An 18,887-nucleotide genomic window follows, 5' to 3' on the forward strand; every position below is an offset into this window, starting at 1 on the left:
CTTGGGGTGTGGGGCAGCCTGAGTGAGGGGCCTGTGGTGGTTTGCAGGCCGGCCACGCCCCTTGGCAACCCAAGGGGAGCCCTGGTATCTGGAATTTATTTTCCTTCTACAATTGAAACTTTGTAGCCTTAAGCAGGTGAGCCCGCCAGGGTGTGCGGAAAGCTTTGCTTCCCCTGTTGCCGCCGGCAACCCTGGCCTGCTCTCTCAAGCTCCATTCTGCTGCCATTTGTTTGAATTCGTTTACCTTCTATAATTGAAACTTTGTAGCTTGAGTGGAGGCTTAGGCCTGCAACGGCTATGGAAAGCTTGGCTTCCTCTGTTACCTGGGAAACCTTGATCTCTGTGGCTGTAGCCATCTTGGATTGGGGTTAATTTGCATATTCACCCTGATTGGCTGGTGGGCGTGGCTTGGTTGGTGGGCATGGCTTATGTAGCGGAGTGATGGTTAATTTGCATATTACCATTTTATTAGAGAGGATTTTAATTTTATGACTATGTAAATATTACAGCTGAGCCACACAATATATTAGGGTTAAATTTACTTCCTTATACAGTTTTTTTAACTTGCTTGAAAATCTTATACCACTGCTGTCCCCAAGTGCATTACATATTTCTTCAAGTTATTTCTACTTTAGCCTTTCATTTTGCTGAATTCTTCAAAACTGCTTACTGACTAAAGCCGATGTTAAAGGCTATCATTTCATCAACTGTGATCTCAAGAATGTATTTGTCTCTATGCTGTGTTGGGACCCTTGTTTCCAGTATTCTACATCTTGTTCTTTCTTGATTTATTTTATTATTTCAATACAATGTATTCTTCATTAGTTTACTGAGAAATTATATGTGGGAGGTTAATTTTTTAAAGCCTGAAAGTCAAAACATGTCTTTATGCTACACTTGCAGTTGGTCAATAATTTGACTGTGTAGAACTTCCTTCTGAATTTTTTTATTGCTTTATTTTCTTCTAGCTTCCACTGTTACCCTTAAGATGTATATTGCCATTTAGTTCTCAGTTTGTTGTATATAAACATGTTTATTATTTTTCCCATCTGACAAACTTTTAGCATTTTCTCTTTATAACAGCTGTTCTGCAATTTCACAGTGATTTGTCTCATATTTGTTTGTTACCTAAGGTGGATTTTCTTTCCATTTAATTTATTGTGGCTTTTTAATCTGAAAATATTACTCAGTTCTAGGTGTTTCTCTTGTATTAATGTTATGCTAAAACATGTATGACAAAAACTTACCATTTTAACAAATTTTAACTGTCCATTAAGTACATTCATGTTGTTGTGCAACCATCATCTCTTTTTTTCTTGGTCTTTATAGCTAAGCTTATTGATATTGTTTATATTTTTGAAGAACCAACTCTTGTTTTCATTTATTTTCTCTGTTGTTTTTATAATTCCATTTTATTTATCCTTCTAATATCTATTATTTCTTTTCTTCTGCTAGTGCTATTTCCAGGCTCTGTTTCCTCATCCAAAGTCTAGTGCCCTTTATATTTAACCATGATGCCTGCTGAGGACTGTAAATGTATTGCTATGTAATCATTAAATCACATGCATGGGCACATGGTTGTCTTAGCTATCTGAATTTATGAAATATAACACACTCTGTCATTCCCTGTGTTATTTTAAATATTGTGCAACCACCCACTTATATAAAATTCTTTATATCTGGTTAAAACTGGAGGAGTTGAAAAGTATCTTACTTTTCTTGAATCATTAGAAGAATTAGAGTAAAAATAACATTTTCATCATATTTTTTTCATTTAACTAACAGCAAATTACCTTATACTTGCTTTAAAAAATGTTTAATTTTAAAAGCAAATAGAAATTGTACTAATTTTGCTTGAACAGATTGTTATTATTATTTCCTGGCATGAGATTTTATCAATCCAGTGTTAAAAACTACTTTTCTTTCACCAAGTAATATTTTCTGTTAATTTTTAAATAGGGGTATTGTATCTTTCTATTAATCCATTTTGCCAACTGATACCTATTAGCATATATTCAAAGTCATATAACATGAGAAAAAGATTTCTTCCTAACAGTATCACTCCTTCCTTAAATACAAAGTTTTTTATTTAAGAATGATTAGTATTATTTCTTTCTCTGATCTTACTAAAATATGGGCTCAGCAAACCTTAGTTTGGAAGTTTAGGGAGTTTGGTAGTCTCCTTCTTCTACTATCTATAATAACGAGGGGTCTCAGATTGGAGAAGGTGCAGGCTGGGTTGAGGGATATCCCCCCCCCCATGCAGAATTTCATGCATCAGGCCTCTAGTCTATAATAATAAAAGCATCATATGCTAATTAGACCAGACAGCCGAACGACCTTCCAGACGTCATTACGGACGTCTTTCTAGATGAAGCCGCTGTGGCGGAGGCCAAGGCAGAGGTGGTTAGGGGTGATCAGGCAGGCAGGCAAGCAGTTAGGGGTGATCAGGCAGGCAGGCAGAGGCGGTTAGGGGCGATCAGGCAGGCAGGCAGAGGCGGTTAGGGGCGATCAGGCAGGCAGGCAGAGTGGTTAGGGGCAATCATGCAGGCAGGTGAGTGGTTAAGAGCCAGCGGTCCCGGATTGCGAGGGGGATGTAGGACTGCCAGTTTAGGCCCAATCCCACTGGCAGTCAGACTTCTCCTGAGGGGTCCCTGATTGCGAGAGTATGCAGGCCAGACTGAGGGAAACCCCTCCCCCCTTTCCGTGCACAGGTTTCATGTACCAGGTCTATAGTTTAGTTAATATTAAGTAATAGCACTGTTTTTGAGATGCAGACCCTTTTTGGACTACTCATTTACTAGTATTTCCCCTCAATTGTAAGATGAGCAATGCCTGGAGTACTGAGTGGGAAGAGGGCTGGGACAGTCTCCTAAGAAGTAGCCTTTTATAACTTTCATTAGAGGCCCAATGCATGAAATTCATGCAAGAGTAGGCCTTCCTTCTCCTGGCTGCCAGCACTGGCTTCCCTCTAGCACCTAGGACCCCGGCTTCCCTCACAGCCCCAGCTTTTATTATTATGCTTTTATTATTATAGATTATTATAGATGGTTTTTGTAAGGAGGATCCTTTTTAATCCTGGCTTCTACCTATTCCTTGGTGTTTGCTAAAATGGAGTTATAATAAATGCTAAGTCTATTAGATAAAACTTTTCATTGTTATTCAAATATTCTATTTTCTTGCTGATTTTTTCTTTTGTATGCTTAACCAAGAAGGGAGAGAGAGATATTGAAATATCCCACTATAATTATGGATTTTTTGGCTTCTCCCTAATTTTATCAAATTTTGTTTATTACATCTTGAAGTGATTTTATTAAAGAGCTGCATGATTGTTATTGTTACAATTTTTTTATTGAATTGAACCTTTTATCATTGTGCATTTATCCTCTTTTTTAAAGTATATGTTTATTGATTTTAGAGAGGAAGGGAGAGGGAGAAAGAGATAGAAACATCAATGATGAGAATCATTGATCGGCAGCTTCCTGCATGCCCCGCACTGGGGATCAAGCCCACAACCTGGCATGTGCCCTAATTGGGAATCCAACTGTGACCTCCTGGTTCATAGGTCAATGCTCAACCACTGTGCCATGCAGGCTGGGCATTTATCCTCTTTATTCATAAAAATGTTTTTTCCTCAGACCTATTTTATCTGATATTAGTGTTAACTGCACTAGCTCTATATTAGTTAAAATTTACCTAATATGTTTTTCCATCCTTTTACTTTTGACTTTTTGCTTATATATATGTATCATGAAACAGCAAATGGCTGGATCTGCTTATTTAGCCCATTTGTGTATATATTTATTGAAAGAATTAGGCCTCTTTCTATCTTCTACGTTTTTTTCCAGTTCTACTCTTTCTATTTCTTTCTTCTTTCTTGTTTTCTTTTTCATAATTGACATCTATATTTCCCACCTTTATTTTGACTTTTTATTTTGAACTAATTTCAAATTATAAAAATGTTACAAAAATTACAAATTATTTCTGAATATTTTTCACCCATTCCCCAAATGCTGTTGTCTTATATAATCATGGTACAATTATTAAAACCAGGAAGTTAACATTGATACAATACCATTAACTCATCTCTGAACCATATTCATGAATCGCCAATTGTCTAATGTCTTTTTTCTTGTCTAAAACCCAATGTTACTATATGGCTTTTAATTTTGTCATTATGTATATGCTTCTTTTATTCTGTTTATTTTGGTTTAGCTTTTTAAAAAATAACTATTCAAGACACAGCAAATATTACCAAGTTATTTGATCCACCTTACTTTCAATATATGTACCATCTCCTAGATTGGTTTCTCATCTTATTTCATCTCACTTTTCTTTAAGTGTTTATGATGTGAGGCTATACTAGAAAACATTTCACCTTTTATAAAAGAAATATTTTTACCCCCACATTTAAAAAATAAGTTGGTTAAATTTAGTCTTTGCTCAAAATTTTCTTTCCGTGCTTTAAAAATATTATTTTATTGTGGGTTTTTTTTTTTTAAATTTAGATTGCTAATGAGAAATAAGAGGCCACTTTATTCTTATTCCTTTAGAAGCTTTTAAAATTGTCTCTTTGTCTTTGGTGTCTTTGTTTTATTATGATATATAACAATATAGATATTTTTTCCTCTTGATCTCTTCTATTTGGCATAGCTTCCATTATTTCCTTGCATATTTTTCCTCTCCATTTTTATTTTTCTTTCTTCTGGGACACCAGTTTTACCTAATTACTGTTACTTCTACCCTCCATATCTTTCTTTTTAAAATTTTTTTATTTTATTTTATTGTTTAAAGTATTACATATAGTAGTACTTATATCTCCTTTTTTTCCCCATTGACCTTCCCCCAGCCTCCCCTAACCCTTGTCACATGCCCTCATCCCACCCCTTCAGTGTCTTGTGTCCATTGGTTGTGCTTATATGCATGCATACAAGTCCTTCGGTTGATCTCTTTCCCCCTCTCCCCAACACACCCCAGCCTTCCTGCTGTAATTTGACAGTCTGTTCGATACTGTAGAGCATTATGCTAAGTGAAATAAGCCAGGCAATGAAAGAAAAATACCACATGATCTCACCCATTTATGGAAAATAAAGAACATTATAACCTGATTAAAAAAAAGATAGATACAGAGGCAGTAAAGTACCCTCCATAACTTTCAAAAGTTTTTTTTATATCTCTTCATCCTTCCCAGACTTTTTTTGGAAGAATTTCTCCATATGATCTTTAAACTCATGAATTATTTTTCAGCAGCATTCATTTTACTATTTATATCATCTACCTAATGAATATTTTAACTTAAATAGTTTTATTACTATTTTTATCATTCTTATTTCATATTGCTTTATCTTCCTGTTCCTTTTTGTACATTTAAATCATTATTTAAAATTCTTATTTTGTCTAACTTGCTTTCAGTAGCATCAGTTGTTCAGATTGTTGTTTTTTTCTCTTGATGTAGTTTTATTTTTGTTGTGAGATTATATGTCCAGGGGTATTAAATTCTGTGTTTGATAATGTGAATTGGGAAATTCCCAATTCCATATCTTAGTCTGTGCCAATTCAGGTAAGTTCAAGGAGTGGAGAAGGGATGCACTTTCTGGCAGAGACCATGAAGCTCCACAAATAACGTATTTCCATATGGTATTACTTCACCAATTTTTCAGATCAGTTACTCTTTAAAACTTTAGAAATAGAGAATCTACCTAGATTGTAGTGCAACCATTTATAGGCCATATTTTCATACTAGGTTTTTCTTGCAGAAAGAGACTCCCAACTGATCTTTTTGCTATCAACATAGTATTTCAAAAACATATATATGATTATATTATTTCCTTATTTCAAGCTTTAAATAAAAGATCATAAACATTTTTGATGTGGATTTCAAATTTTTACATAATCAGGATTGGGGTTATTTTCCTTATTAATTCTATAGCAATACATGAAAGTTGTGTTTAAGAGAGGGGAACAAGGAATTACTACATATCTATAAGGGTCTCAGTATTTCTTCTTCTTCACAAAGACTGTTCTAGTTATACAATACCACTCATAATTCAACAACTATAGCACTGTGACTGTGCTTATATTTTTTCCTCCATCTGAAAATGTGTCCATTTTTGCCTGTTAAAACCCACTTATTCTGCAATACAGTAATTACATTTGTTTTCTCTACTAAGCTGTTATTCTCCCCCTATAATAACAATTAATGCTTTGGTCTTATGCATCTCACCACACTTTGTTTATACCTCTTTTTATGGTTGTTTTTGACAAAGGGGTGCTTGAAAACAATGACAGGGTTTTACTTCTCTCTGTCTTCTATAACATCTAGCAGTGTATTGTGCCCACACAAAATATTGTTATGTGATCTTGAATGAGTGTTGTAAATGAAGTCAACCTTTAGCTGAGAGAGGTAATGTGCATGGCAACAAGTCTTGAGATAGGAGAACAAACCAGTATTTATTGAATTGGAATATGGAAAATCAGTGGTGACCATGACAAACAGAAAGTTCTGCAAAATGGCAGAGACAGAACTCATGCTGGTGAAGGTTACTAGTGAATGGAAGTAAAGAAGTGGAGATGTTGCCAAGCTATTTATTTTGAGGATTTGTTATAATCCTATATCAGGGGTCTTCACACTTTTTAAACAGGGGGACAGTTCACTGTCCCTCAGACCATTGGAGGGCCGGACTATAGTTTAAAAAAAACTATGAACAAATTCCTATGCACACTGCACATATCTTATTTTGAAGTAAAAAAACAAAATGTCAGAAACACCCGCATGTGGCCTGCGGGCCGTAGTTTGAGGACGCCTGTCCTATATAATAAAGAGGCAATATGCAAATTGACCATCACTCCAACACACAAGATGGCTGCCCCCATGTGGTCAAAGATGGCCACCCCATTGTGGACACAAGATGGTCAGCAGGGGAGGGCAGTTGGAGGGGACAAGACTGCAGGGGAGGACAGTTGGGGGGGGCCAGACCTGCAGGGGAGGGCAGTTGAGGGTGACCAGGCCTTCAGGGGAGGGCAGTTGGGGGTGACCAGGCCAGCAGGGGAGTGGAGTTAGGGCCAATCGGGCCATCAGGGGAGCAGTTAGGCGTCAATCAGGCTGGCAGGGGAGTGGTTAGGGGGTGATCAAGCTGGCAGGCAGAAGCGGTTAGGGGCAATCAGGCAGGCAGGCAGGCAGGCAAGCGGTTGGGAGCCAGCAGTCCTGGATTGTGAGAGGGATGTCCGACTGCCCGTTTAGGCCTGAATCCTACCGGAATCAGTAAAAAAAACCAAACTTAAACTCATGGAGGCAGACAACTGACTGGTGGTTACAGGAGGGAAAGAAAGGTGTAAAATAGGTGAATGGCATCAATTGTATAGTGGCATATGGAAACTAAACTTTTGGTGGTGAGTACCATGTGGTATATACAGACATCAAATTATAATGTTGCACACCTGAAACATGAAAGTTTATAAGCCAATATTATCTCAATTAAAAAAAATTCTTTGGAGTCATATGCAATGCTTAGAGCTGCTTTTTTCCCCCCTTACTTTCTTCCAATCTCTCTCACTCTAGCAATTTAATGGAAGCTACTATAAAGCTATCTGGGACCACAGGTGAGAATCCCACCTACTTACACTCTATCCTGAATTATTATTTTCAACTAAGAGGTTTGGGTCTTTGTCTCAAAGTGTTATTAAATTTCATGTTTTATTATTTGGGGTTACCAAAGCAAATAGCTTTCCAAAAATGCAAGGACCTATATTTCTGAACTCTCCATTCTCTTTTATTTTGCCTTGAAAACCAGCTAGTTTGCTGAGCTCTTTTTTCTTTAGGGTGACTTACCAAACAGAGTGCAGTGCAATTAATACTCTCTTTCTTACCTTGCTACTACAAAGCTTGGATTGCCATTTTTCCAATCTCTGACATCAGTTTTCCCATGTGGTCACTAAGATGAGACCATATTTAAGGTTTTTGTTATGGAACCAATTTCTGTATTTATAGCATAATTAATCCTAACGTCTATCTCATATAAACCCTGAAATTTCAATAGCTTAGCACAGTAAGGATTCATCTATCTGTCATCTAAGAACCAATGTGTGTCAGTAGGACCTTGAGGATATGTTAATGGAACACATGGCCTCCAGGATCTACATGGCAGGGGAGAGAAGGGTGATCTTAATTGCTTTCACGCTCAAGTGATGTTTCACTTTTGCTCACAGTCAAATGGACATAAATAATAACATAATTCCTACATAACTACATGGGAAGCAGGCAATGCAATGTATGACATTGTTGCTTAGAATCAAAACTAAGTCCAAATGTACGTGACTCAAAAATCTATATTTTGTCCATCAAGTTATACTTACTTTTATTTTAATATAATCTTAACCCTCTTTATTCTTGGTAAGAAGAATATTAAAAACATTTTTAAACTAATTTGAGCTATTATACTGATACAAAAATATGTTTTTGCTTTTAATTTTAAATGTAGCAACAAAGATTTCTAGTTTTATATGCATGCGTCTGCTCTAATTGTTTATGTGAAGTGATTTAGTTGATACTATTTTATATCCTGGGCTAAAATTCAGTCATTCCAGCAAACAATTTAGAAGAAAGGAAAAAAACTGTTAAAATTGCCTAAAGCACAAGTGGAATGAAATCAGCAAGATATAATAAATTGAATGAATTTGAAAACAAATGTTGGAGGCAGAAAATGTGAACATAAAATCTCCTTTCGAGTCTTCATATCAGACTCCTAGGTGGATTTAGAGCAAGACAAAGTATGTAATGGGGGCAAAATGAAAGATTATATAAGTCTGACCAGGCTCTTTGATATAATGACCCTCAGATAACAAAGCCTTTGACCTTGCATTTCGAATAAGAAAATAGCAGTTTTGTTCTCAGAAATGTGTTTCATAGCAGCAAACACTTTTTGTAAAGGATTTGAATTTACTTCCTCATAACTATATTTGAAATATAAATGCTGTTCTGATATAGCTGCAGAAGATGGGCCCATTTTCCAGCTATACTCACTATAAAAGGATTAAAAAACACTAACATAATACACACTTTAAGGGTTACAATGTCTGTCTAGTATGCCATATCCTTTCAGTAAAAATTAAGGTATTTATATATTTAATTTCTTTTTAAAAATATATTTTTATTGATTTTACAGAGAGGAAGGAAGAGGGAGAGAGAGATAGAAACATCAATGATGAGAGAGAATCATCGATCAGCTGCCTCCTGCACACCCCCTACTTGGGCAACCTGGGCATGTGCCCTGACAGGGAATGGAACTGTGACCTTCTGGTTCACTGGTTGATGCTCAACCACTGAGCCACACTGGCTGGGCTTAATTTCTTTTTTATTTTATTTATTAATTATTTTTTTATAATCCTCACAGAAGGATATTTTTCCATTGATTTTTAGAGAGAGGGAAAAACAGAGAGAAATATTGATGTGAGAGATCAATTGGTTGCCTCCTGTACACGCCTTGACCAGAGCCTGCAACCAAGGTGTGTGCCCTTGACCAGAATTGAACCTGGGACTCTTCAGTCTACATGCCGACGCTCTATCCACTGAGCAAAACCGGCTAGGGCTTAATTTCTTTTGTAAAAAATTATTTTTTAAATTGAATTTATTGGGGTGACATTGGTTAATATAAAATAGAAAAAGCATTCATGAAGCATCATGTCTCTTTAAAAACCAGACCTGCAGTGATATATCATTTTCATAAAGAAAAATATATTTGATAAGGCAATATAAGATAAAAATTAGAAGGAGTAATAGGTGTAACTTAAGTTAAAGAAGATAAACATATCAATTTATTACAAGCAAATAATTAGTAAAACTGGTATTTGGATAATGTTTACAACAAAAGCAATCAACTGTTTTACATAATTTATAATATAAATAAGACAATATAATACTTATCCTTATTCACAAGTTACAGACAGGGCGTTTTTACTTCACAATCCTACAGACGTTACACTGAAACATGTAATATTATCCTTACCATTAATATCTAGCTCCACAAGGACAGAGTTGTTTTTTTTTTAAATATTTTATTGATTTATTACAGTGAGGAAGAGAGAGGGATAGAGAGTTAGAAACATCGATGAGAGAGAAACATCGACCAGCTGCCTCTTGCACACCCCCTACTGGGGATGTGCCCGCAACCAAGGTACATGCCCTTGACTGGAATCGAACCTGGGACCTTTCAGTCCGCAGGCCGACGCTCTATCCATTGAGCCAAACCGGTTTCGGCAAGGACAGAGTTTTTATATGCCTTATTTACTGTTGGATTTTGAATGCCTAGAGCTGATGAAAATATATATCTACCTAATAAAAGAGTTACATGCTAATTGACTGTACCTTCGTGATGCCTACCATCCAATCAGGAGTGAGTATGCAAATTAACCCAACAAAGATGGTGGGTTTTGTTTATTTTGTTTTTGTTTCATGCTCCACATAGAATGAGATTATATGGTATTTGTCTTTTTCCTTACGACTGTTTCACTTAGCATAATACCCTCGTGATCCATTCATATTGTTACAAATGGCAAGATTTCACCTTTTTATGACTGAATACTATTTGTGTGTGTGTGTGTGTGTATTTCACATGTTCTTTATCCTTTCATTTGTGGACACATAAGTTGTTTCCATATCTTGGCTATTGTGAATAATACTGCAATGAATATAAAAATAATCCAAGTAAAGATTGTAGGAAAAAGTATGTCAAGCAAAGGTAACAACAAAAGTCATAAATTGGGAATAAGCTTCAGGTTTGAGGCTCAAAATGAAGTCTTATGAACCTAGTATATAGTGAGTAAAGAATGACAAGGTTGGCCGAAACCGGTTTGGCTCAGTGAATAGAGCATCAGTCTGCGGACTCAAGGGTCCCAGGTTCGATTCCGGTCAGGGGCATGTACATTGGTTGCGGGCACATTCCCGGTAGGGGGAGTGCAGGAGGCAGCTGGTCAATGTTTCTCTCTCATCGATGTTTCTAGCTCTCTATCCCTCTCCCTTCCTCTCTGTAAAAAATCAGTAAAAATATATTAAAAAAAAAAAAAGAATGACAAGGTTGGATAAACAGGAAGAGCCTTCTAAACCAAAGTAACCTAAGTATCAGAACTCAGGTTTACCTGTGGTACTACTCTCCATATCCTATATAATAAAAGGCTAATATGCAAATAGACCGAACAGTGGAACAACCGGAACAACCAAATAACTGATCTCTATGATGTGCGCTGACCACCAGAGGTTGTGTGCAGAACATGGCGGGCGTTGGCCCGCAGCAGGACTATGGAGCAGGTGAGTAGGGGTGCCAGAACAAGGTGGGGCACAGGTTGCTGTCATCGGGGCAAACCTCTGGTGGTTACTGAAAATTCTTTGCTCCCCCGTGCCGCAATCCCACCCAGCACTCGCACCTGCTGCTGGCACTGGTCCCAATCACTGGGCGCCATCAGTGGGTGTGAAAGGCGGCTGCTGGCCATGATCACCCCTGAGGGCTTCTCCACCTCTCCCTGCTCCTGAGGGGTGATCAGGGCGGCAGCCGCTGCTCGCAGCCGCTGACTGCACTGGCCCTGCTCACACCCTCTACTGGTGCTGGCCCCAGTCGCTCCGCACCATCAGCAGGTGTGAGCAGGGCTGGCGCCATCAGTGCGTGGGAGCAGTGGCAGTGTGAGGGGGGCTGCCAGCGGACAGGGGACCAGGGACCGCAGTGGGAGGAGCCGGGCGGGGGTGCAGAGGATGGGCTGAGAATCGTCTCTGTGCCTACCACAGCCTCGTGGCCCACAGTTCCTTTCAAAGTGCACAGATTCATGCACTGGGCCCCTTGTTTATCTATAAATATAACCTTTTTCAGCCATATTCATATAAGAAAAAAATATATTCATAACTTCAGAATTCAATATATTTCAAACAAATGATAAGTGGCCAAAGCCTAGAGTCATATTGCAAGTTCATCAAAATCAGATTTAGAAGAGGACTTCCAGAATAGTAGAGGGGGCAGCCTGGCACATACTCTCCCCAGCAAAATCACCTTTAGCTTGTGAAAATTATAAAAATCAATTATTTTAAATTCCTGGAAATGATCCTAAGGACATATAGCAAATAAAGAAACACTTTATTCAAGAAAATATATTAAATTTTGGTAAGAAGAGTGAAAACCTGTGACATTTGAGCCGTAACCTGCTCCTTTGTCCTCATCATCCTTGCTACAGGTTCTCTTTCCTCTTGTGCCCAGTATAAGACTACAGTTTTACCCTGTAGGGTCAGGTTTCTGGCATTTTTCATTCACCCAGCCCTGTGTTGCAGAAGGCACAGACAAAAGCCTGAGAATCCCTATACCCCCTCCCAGCCTCTACCTCAGGCATGATAGGGTGAGAATACTGGGGCTAAATTACCCTCACACCAGCTGCTCTTAAAGCAGAGATTCCACACTGGGAGGGGCAAGCAAATAAGACCAGTGGCTACCACTCCTCTTTCCCGGTGCCTGCTCATAGAGCAGGATTGCCACCCCAGGAGTGGACCCCTCTCCTCACCCCTGTTCCTGTGCAGGAGAGTGGACCCCTCCCTCCCCCCCCCTACTCCTGTGCAATGGAGCAGAAGTATTTCCCAGGATGAGAGACAGACCCTAAGGATGAAGAGTTCTGCAGCTCTGACTGAAGTGTTTGAGTTTATCTGAAACAGAAGGAAGATTCTATGCCTAAAGGCATTGTTGAAAAAAGTGGAGGTTTTGGTGGAGAGCAATTAAGAGGGTGCTCATAGTTTCCTAATATTGGTTGCAATAAGTGAAATGACAGAACAACCAGAAGTTTAATAAGAGATACCAGGGGAAACAAGAGCAAAGAGCCCTCCAGGGATCACAGTCAACCTTAAGGATCCAGAAGTTTGTGCCTATGTGCTAGGTTTTACCCACTTGGGAGCAATTAGAAGAGGAAATGGGATAGATTTAAAAGTATTTCCCATCCACACAGATGTTTTAACATAAGTCACAAGCTTCACTGGCACAAAGGGTTTAAGCAAAACCTCTGACCAAATGCTGGCTGAACAACAAGCTACTTTGACCCAAGGTCAACTCCTAACAAGCCAGGTTTAAGAATAAAATCACACACATTTCTGGCAGTCTAGAAGATTGCATGCTCTCAAATATTGTTCTACTAGTTTCTGGCTTAACATAAGGCAAAAACATAAAATCTGAACTGTGATGGCAACCTCTAAACACACACACACACACACACACACACACACACACACACACACACACACACACACAGACATCTAACAGTAAAATGTAAAAACCTTTGCCGGAACCAGTTTGGCTCAGTGGATGGAACCGGTTTGGCTTAGTGGATGGAACCTCGGTCTGCGGACTGAAAGGTCCCAGGTTCGATTCCGGTCAAGGGCATGTACCTTGGTTGTGGGCACATCCCCGGTGGCGGGTGTGCAGGAGGCAGCTGATCCATGTTTCTCTCTCATCGATGTTTCTAGCTCTCTATCCCTCTCCCTTCCTCTCTGTAAAAGATCAATAAAATACATTTTTTAAAAAATGTAAAAACCTTAACTGGCTGAAGGGAATAAAACACAATTTTTGACCAATAAATGTGCCTATGTTTAATGGGGGGGGGGGGGGGGCAGGGTTTTTGAACTTGGCTAAAAGATTTAAAAAGGGGACATCTATCTAAAGATTTGTCAATTTTGTTGATCTTTTACAAAAACCAACTTACATTTTCTCATTTACTTATGTTTGCTTTATCATTTTTCTCCTATTTGTATTGGGTTTAGTTTATCATTTTTTACTAGTTTCTTAAGGATTGGAAGGTTACACTATCTAAGATCTTTCTTCATTTTGAACATAGGGTTTTATAGATGTAAATTTCCTTCTGAGCACTGCAGTACTTGAATTCCATAATTTCTTTTTGTTTTCATTCATATTGTTTTATACACATGTATCTATGAGAACCCCATATCCCCATTCAGGACTACACTATTTAATTCCTACATATTTGTGAGTTTCAAAAATTTCTATTATTGCTTTCGAGTTTAATTGCCTTCTGGTTAAAGGTCATGCTTTTTATTATGTAATCTTCCTCAATTTATTAAAAACTGTTTCATAACCTACTATATGATCTATCCTGGAAAATGTGGGTACTTGAGAAGAGTATGTATTCTGCTGTTGTGAATGCTATGTTAAATTTGGTTGTTTCATAATGTTGGTGGCCTTCTATGTCCTTGTAGATCATTTGCTAAATCATTTTTTTCTAGTGCTGAATAATATTTTATTGAATATATGTACCCAGTGTATTTATCCATTCATCTACTGAGGAACATCTTGGTTACTTTCATGTTTTGATCATTATGAATGAAGCTGCTGTAAACATCCATGTGTAGGTTTTTATGTGGGCATAATATTTAGTTCATTAGGTTAAATACTGAGGAGCATTGTGGGGAGGAAGAAATTGACCTGTGCACTTCTAGGTTCTTTCTCCTGTTTTTTTGTTTTTATTTTATTTTATTTTTATTTTTTCTCCTGGTTTAATAATTAAATCAACATGAAGCAGATTAATGAGAAAATAACCAAATTTAATTACACATGTATGTATGGGAACTCCACATACATGAGGGGTTCAGAAGGTAAAATGAGGTATGTACAACATCCTGAGCTAAGGAATATGGTAAGAGGCCTGAAGCTTCAAAGTGGTGGAGGATAATCTTCAGATCAATACGAAAAACAGGTGTTCAGTAATGAGGTGTTTTTCTGCCCTATAGATAGGTCATAAAAAGTTATTTCTGGAAATAACTCTTATTAAGGGCCAGGCCTCTAATTTAAAATTTTCTAGGTAGTTAGGGGTTAAGTGGCAGAAGTTTATCTTGAGCCTGTAGGATCTTAATTGCTTTTAGCTCAAAATAAAGAATATGCCCACATACTATACCTTGAAGCGGCTGTTCTGAAACCCTTTGGTATGATTATGTTCAGCTTTATAAGAAAGCGCCAAGCTGTCTTCCCATGTAACTGTGACACTGTGTATTTACACCAGCAATGAATGAGTTCCTGCTGCTCCACACCTTTCCCAGCAGTTGCTACTCTCAGTGTTTTGGATTTTCTCTATTCTAATAGGTGTGTAGTGTTACCTCTTTGTTACTTTAATTTGAAATCCCTTATTGACATAGCTGTTGAGCATCTTTTCATATGTTTATCTACCATCCATATATAAGCTCTGGTGAGGTGTCTGTTTTTTGACCATTTTATTAAATAGATTGTTTGCTTTCTTATAGTTAAGTTTTAAGAGTTATTTTTTTAATATATATTTTGGATAATAGAACTTTAACTGTTATATCTTTTGGAAATATTTTCTCCAAGCTTGTGACTTACATTCTCACTCTCTTGACATTGTCTTTCTTAAAAGTTTTTAAATTTAGTGAAGTCCTGTACATTAATTATTTCATGTATCATGCCTTTCACTTTGCATCTAAAAAATCACTGCTATACACAAGCTTATCTAGGTTATCTCCTAGTTTTTCTTCTAGAAGTTTTGTATTTATTTTGAGCTCTAATACCCATTTTTTGAATTGACTTTTGTGAAGGGTATAAATTCTGTGTCTAAATTAGTATTTTTTGCATTTGAATGTCCAGTTGGTCCAGGATTATTTTTCAAAAAGACTTATCTTTGCTCCATTGTTTTGCCTTTTGTTTCTGTGTTGAATATATTTATGTGGATCAATTTCTAGTTTCTTTATTTTGTTCCATTGATCTATTTGTCTGTTCTTTCACTAATCACACACTATAAAAATATTTCTTTGGTATGTGAATTACATCTACATGAACATATTTTTAAAAATCAGAAAGAATAGTGACTAGACAAATTCGTAAATAATGACTTTTAAACCAAAATGTAAGTGCAAAGCTGGATTAATATCAGGTTTCAGATTTAAAAAATATAAAATTATGTTTTGTTTCAGAACAGTCAGGTATAAGAGATATTTGAGAGTAAAAAGAAATTCAGTTTGAGTATATTGAATAAAGAGAAAAAGGAATTTGTAATTATTGTATAAGAAAAGGTTAAGTGAAGCTTATTATCTCAGATAAAAATAGTAAGTGTATTGGCTCATAGTCTAGTCTGATGAATTACAGCACTCTAGGCAGAATGCTACTGTTAAATTCTGAGGCAGCATCTGGGAGTGTGAGAAAGACTTTTGGGTAAACTAGAAATGCCTGCCATTTTCAAGGAAATGAGAATTTATAGAGTTCATAATGGAATTGATAGCTGAACTAATGAAATCTAGATTTTAAAATTTTTTCCTGTGTACCAAACAGTTTTCTCTCAATCCTCACAGCTAATCTTTAAGGTAAGCAGTTTTGTTCTTCCATTTTATAGGTGAAGAAACTGTGGCTTTGTGAAGTGAAGTAACTTGCTTGAAATTACTTTCTGAAATGCTAGGACATGGCATTTTGGAAAATCAACTGATTTTACTCCTGGTTTTATACCCCTAACCACTATCCAATAGTGGCTCTTGCTTTTCACTGGTTCAAAAGCAACAGAGAGGTAGAGGCAAAGCATTATGTCAATAGACATTAGACTAGTATGTTCTGTGTAGTCAGGGTGGTCCAAGTTGAGCACACAGATTTGACCTCAGGATACCAGATTAGATGTTTAGATCTTCATACTAAGATCCTGATGGTGGAGGTGGGTGGGGAGATGGGAGACTGAGGCATCATGTTTCTTAGCAGGTTACAGAAATAGCAAAGTTGGTAAAATCCTATATAATAAAACCCTAATATGCAAATCGACCGAACAGCGGAATGACCGGTCGCTATGACACACACTGACCACCAGGGGGAAAATGCTCAACACAGGAGCTGCTCCCTGGTGGTCAATACACTCCCACAGGGGGAGCACAGCTCAGCCAGAAGACAGGCTCACAGCTGGTGAGCGCAGCGGCAGTGGCAGGAGCCTCTCCTGCCTCTGCGGCAGTGCTAAGGACCCCTCAGGGGATGTCCGCCTGCCAGCTTAGAGCTTAGGCGGACATCCCCCAAGGGGTCCCAGACTGCGAGAGGGTGCAGGCCAGGCTGAAGGATCCCCCTCACACCCAGCGCACGAATGTCATGCACTGGGCCTCTAGTGAAATAATAATATCATCAAGAGTCTGATTCATAGTCATTCAGTAAACTGCAGAAACTTTGACCTTCATACTGAGCCAACATTTGCCCAGACAGAAATTCATTTGGTTTTTCAGTGTTTATGGCTAGGAATTTAATTGGTATATATATTTTATTCTAAAATTGTCGGACCAGTAGAACTCAGGGTGGAATAGGCAAAGGTAGAGATGGAGGAAAACTGTATAAAAGGTGAGCTTAAAAAGGGAAGAAATCGTAAAGTTGCAATGGATTTCTTTGGAATAATGAAAAAAGGACACAGGTTATATGATTCTACTTATAATAGTGTACAGAACACATAAATCTACAGAGATGTAAAGTAGATTAGCAGTTGCCTAGGGTTGAGGAGGTTTTAGTGGTTGGGGGTGGAGGGTGACTCTAATAGTTGTAACATTTTTTTGGTGTGTGATGAAAATGTTTTAAATATAGATTATGTGGTGATAGTTGGATAACCCTTAATATATTAGAACCATCACATTGTATAGTTTAATGGTTTAATGATTAATTTTATGGTATCTAATAGTGGCCCAGTGCACGAAATTCATGCATGGGTAGGTGGGTGTTCCTCAGCCCGGCCTGCACTCTCTCCAATCTGGGACCCCTCAAAGGATGTCCAACTGCCGGTTTACAGGGATTGGGCCTAAACCGGCAGTCGGACATTCCTCTCACAATCTGGGACTGCTGGCTCCTAACTGCTCACCTGCCTGCCTGCCTTCCTGAATGCCCCTAACCACTCTGCCTACTGGCCTTCTCGCCCCCAACTGACCCCCCGCCAACCTGATCACCCCCAACTGCCCCCTGTGCCAGTGTGCTCACCCCCAACTGCCCCCCCCTGCTGGCCTGCTCACCCCCACCTTCCCTCCCCACTGGCCTGCTTGCCCCCAACTGCCCCCCCTGCTGGCCTGCTCACCCCCTCTTTCCCTCCCCACTGGCCTGCTTGCCCCCAACTGCCCCCCTGCTGGCATGCTCACTCCAAACTGCCCCCCCACTGTCCTTATTACCTCCAACTGACCCCCACTGATGGCCTGCTCACCCCCAACTGGCCCCCCTGCTGGTCTGCTTATCCCCAACGGCCCTGCCACCCACCAGCCTTATGACCCACAACTGCCGTCCTATCCTGGCCTGATCACCCACAACTTCCCTCCCCTCTTGGCCTCTAACCACCTCTATCTTGGCCCCGCCACCATGGCTTTGTCCAGAAGAATGTCCGGAAGGTCTCCTGGAAGGTCTCCCAGTCTAATTAGCATATTACCCTTTTATTAGTATAGATAGAGGCCTGGTGCACGGGTGGGGGCCGGCTGGTTTGCCCTGAAGGGTGTCCTGGATCAGGGTGGGGGTCCCGCTGGGATGCCTGGCCAGCCTGGGTGAGGGGCTGATGGCTGTTTGCAGGCTGGCCACGACCCCCAGCGGGACTCTTACTCCATGGGGGTGTGGCCAGCCTGGGTAAGAGGCTGAGAGCTGTTTTCAGGCTGCCACACCCCCTTCAGGGTAGGGGGTTCTGCTGGGGTGCCTGGCCAGCATGGGTGAGGGGCTGAGGGTCATTTTCAGGCTGGCCATGACCCCCGGTGACCCAGGCCTCCAGCCCCTCCCTGTTTTTTTTTAGCCACTCCTTGAACAGTGGCCAGGGCAGGCCGGAAGCTTGGCTTCCTCTGTCACCAGGGGCAACCCAAGCCTTATACTCACTCCAGTTCCGTGGCCCCCACCATCTTGGTTGGGTTAATTTTCATACTCGCTCCTGATTGG

At 39.1% G+C, this 18,887-nt stretch overlaps 1 protein-coding gene across 1 annotated transcript in view; it reads left to right on the forward strand.

Moving 5' to 3' along the window:
- Window positions 1-18,887, forward strand: part of LRRIQ3 (leucine rich repeats and IQ motif containing 3) — a 93,193-nt gene that overhangs the window by 54,115 nt on the left and 20,191 nt on the right. The window lies entirely within an intron of this gene.

Source organism: Cnephaeus nilssonii (assembly GCF_951640355.1).
Source record: "Cnephaeus nilssonii genome assembly, chromosome: 7".
In the NCBI taxonomy this organism is placed as follows: Eukaryota; Metazoa; Chordata; class Mammalia; order Chiroptera; family Vespertilionidae; genus Cnephaeus; species Cnephaeus nilssonii.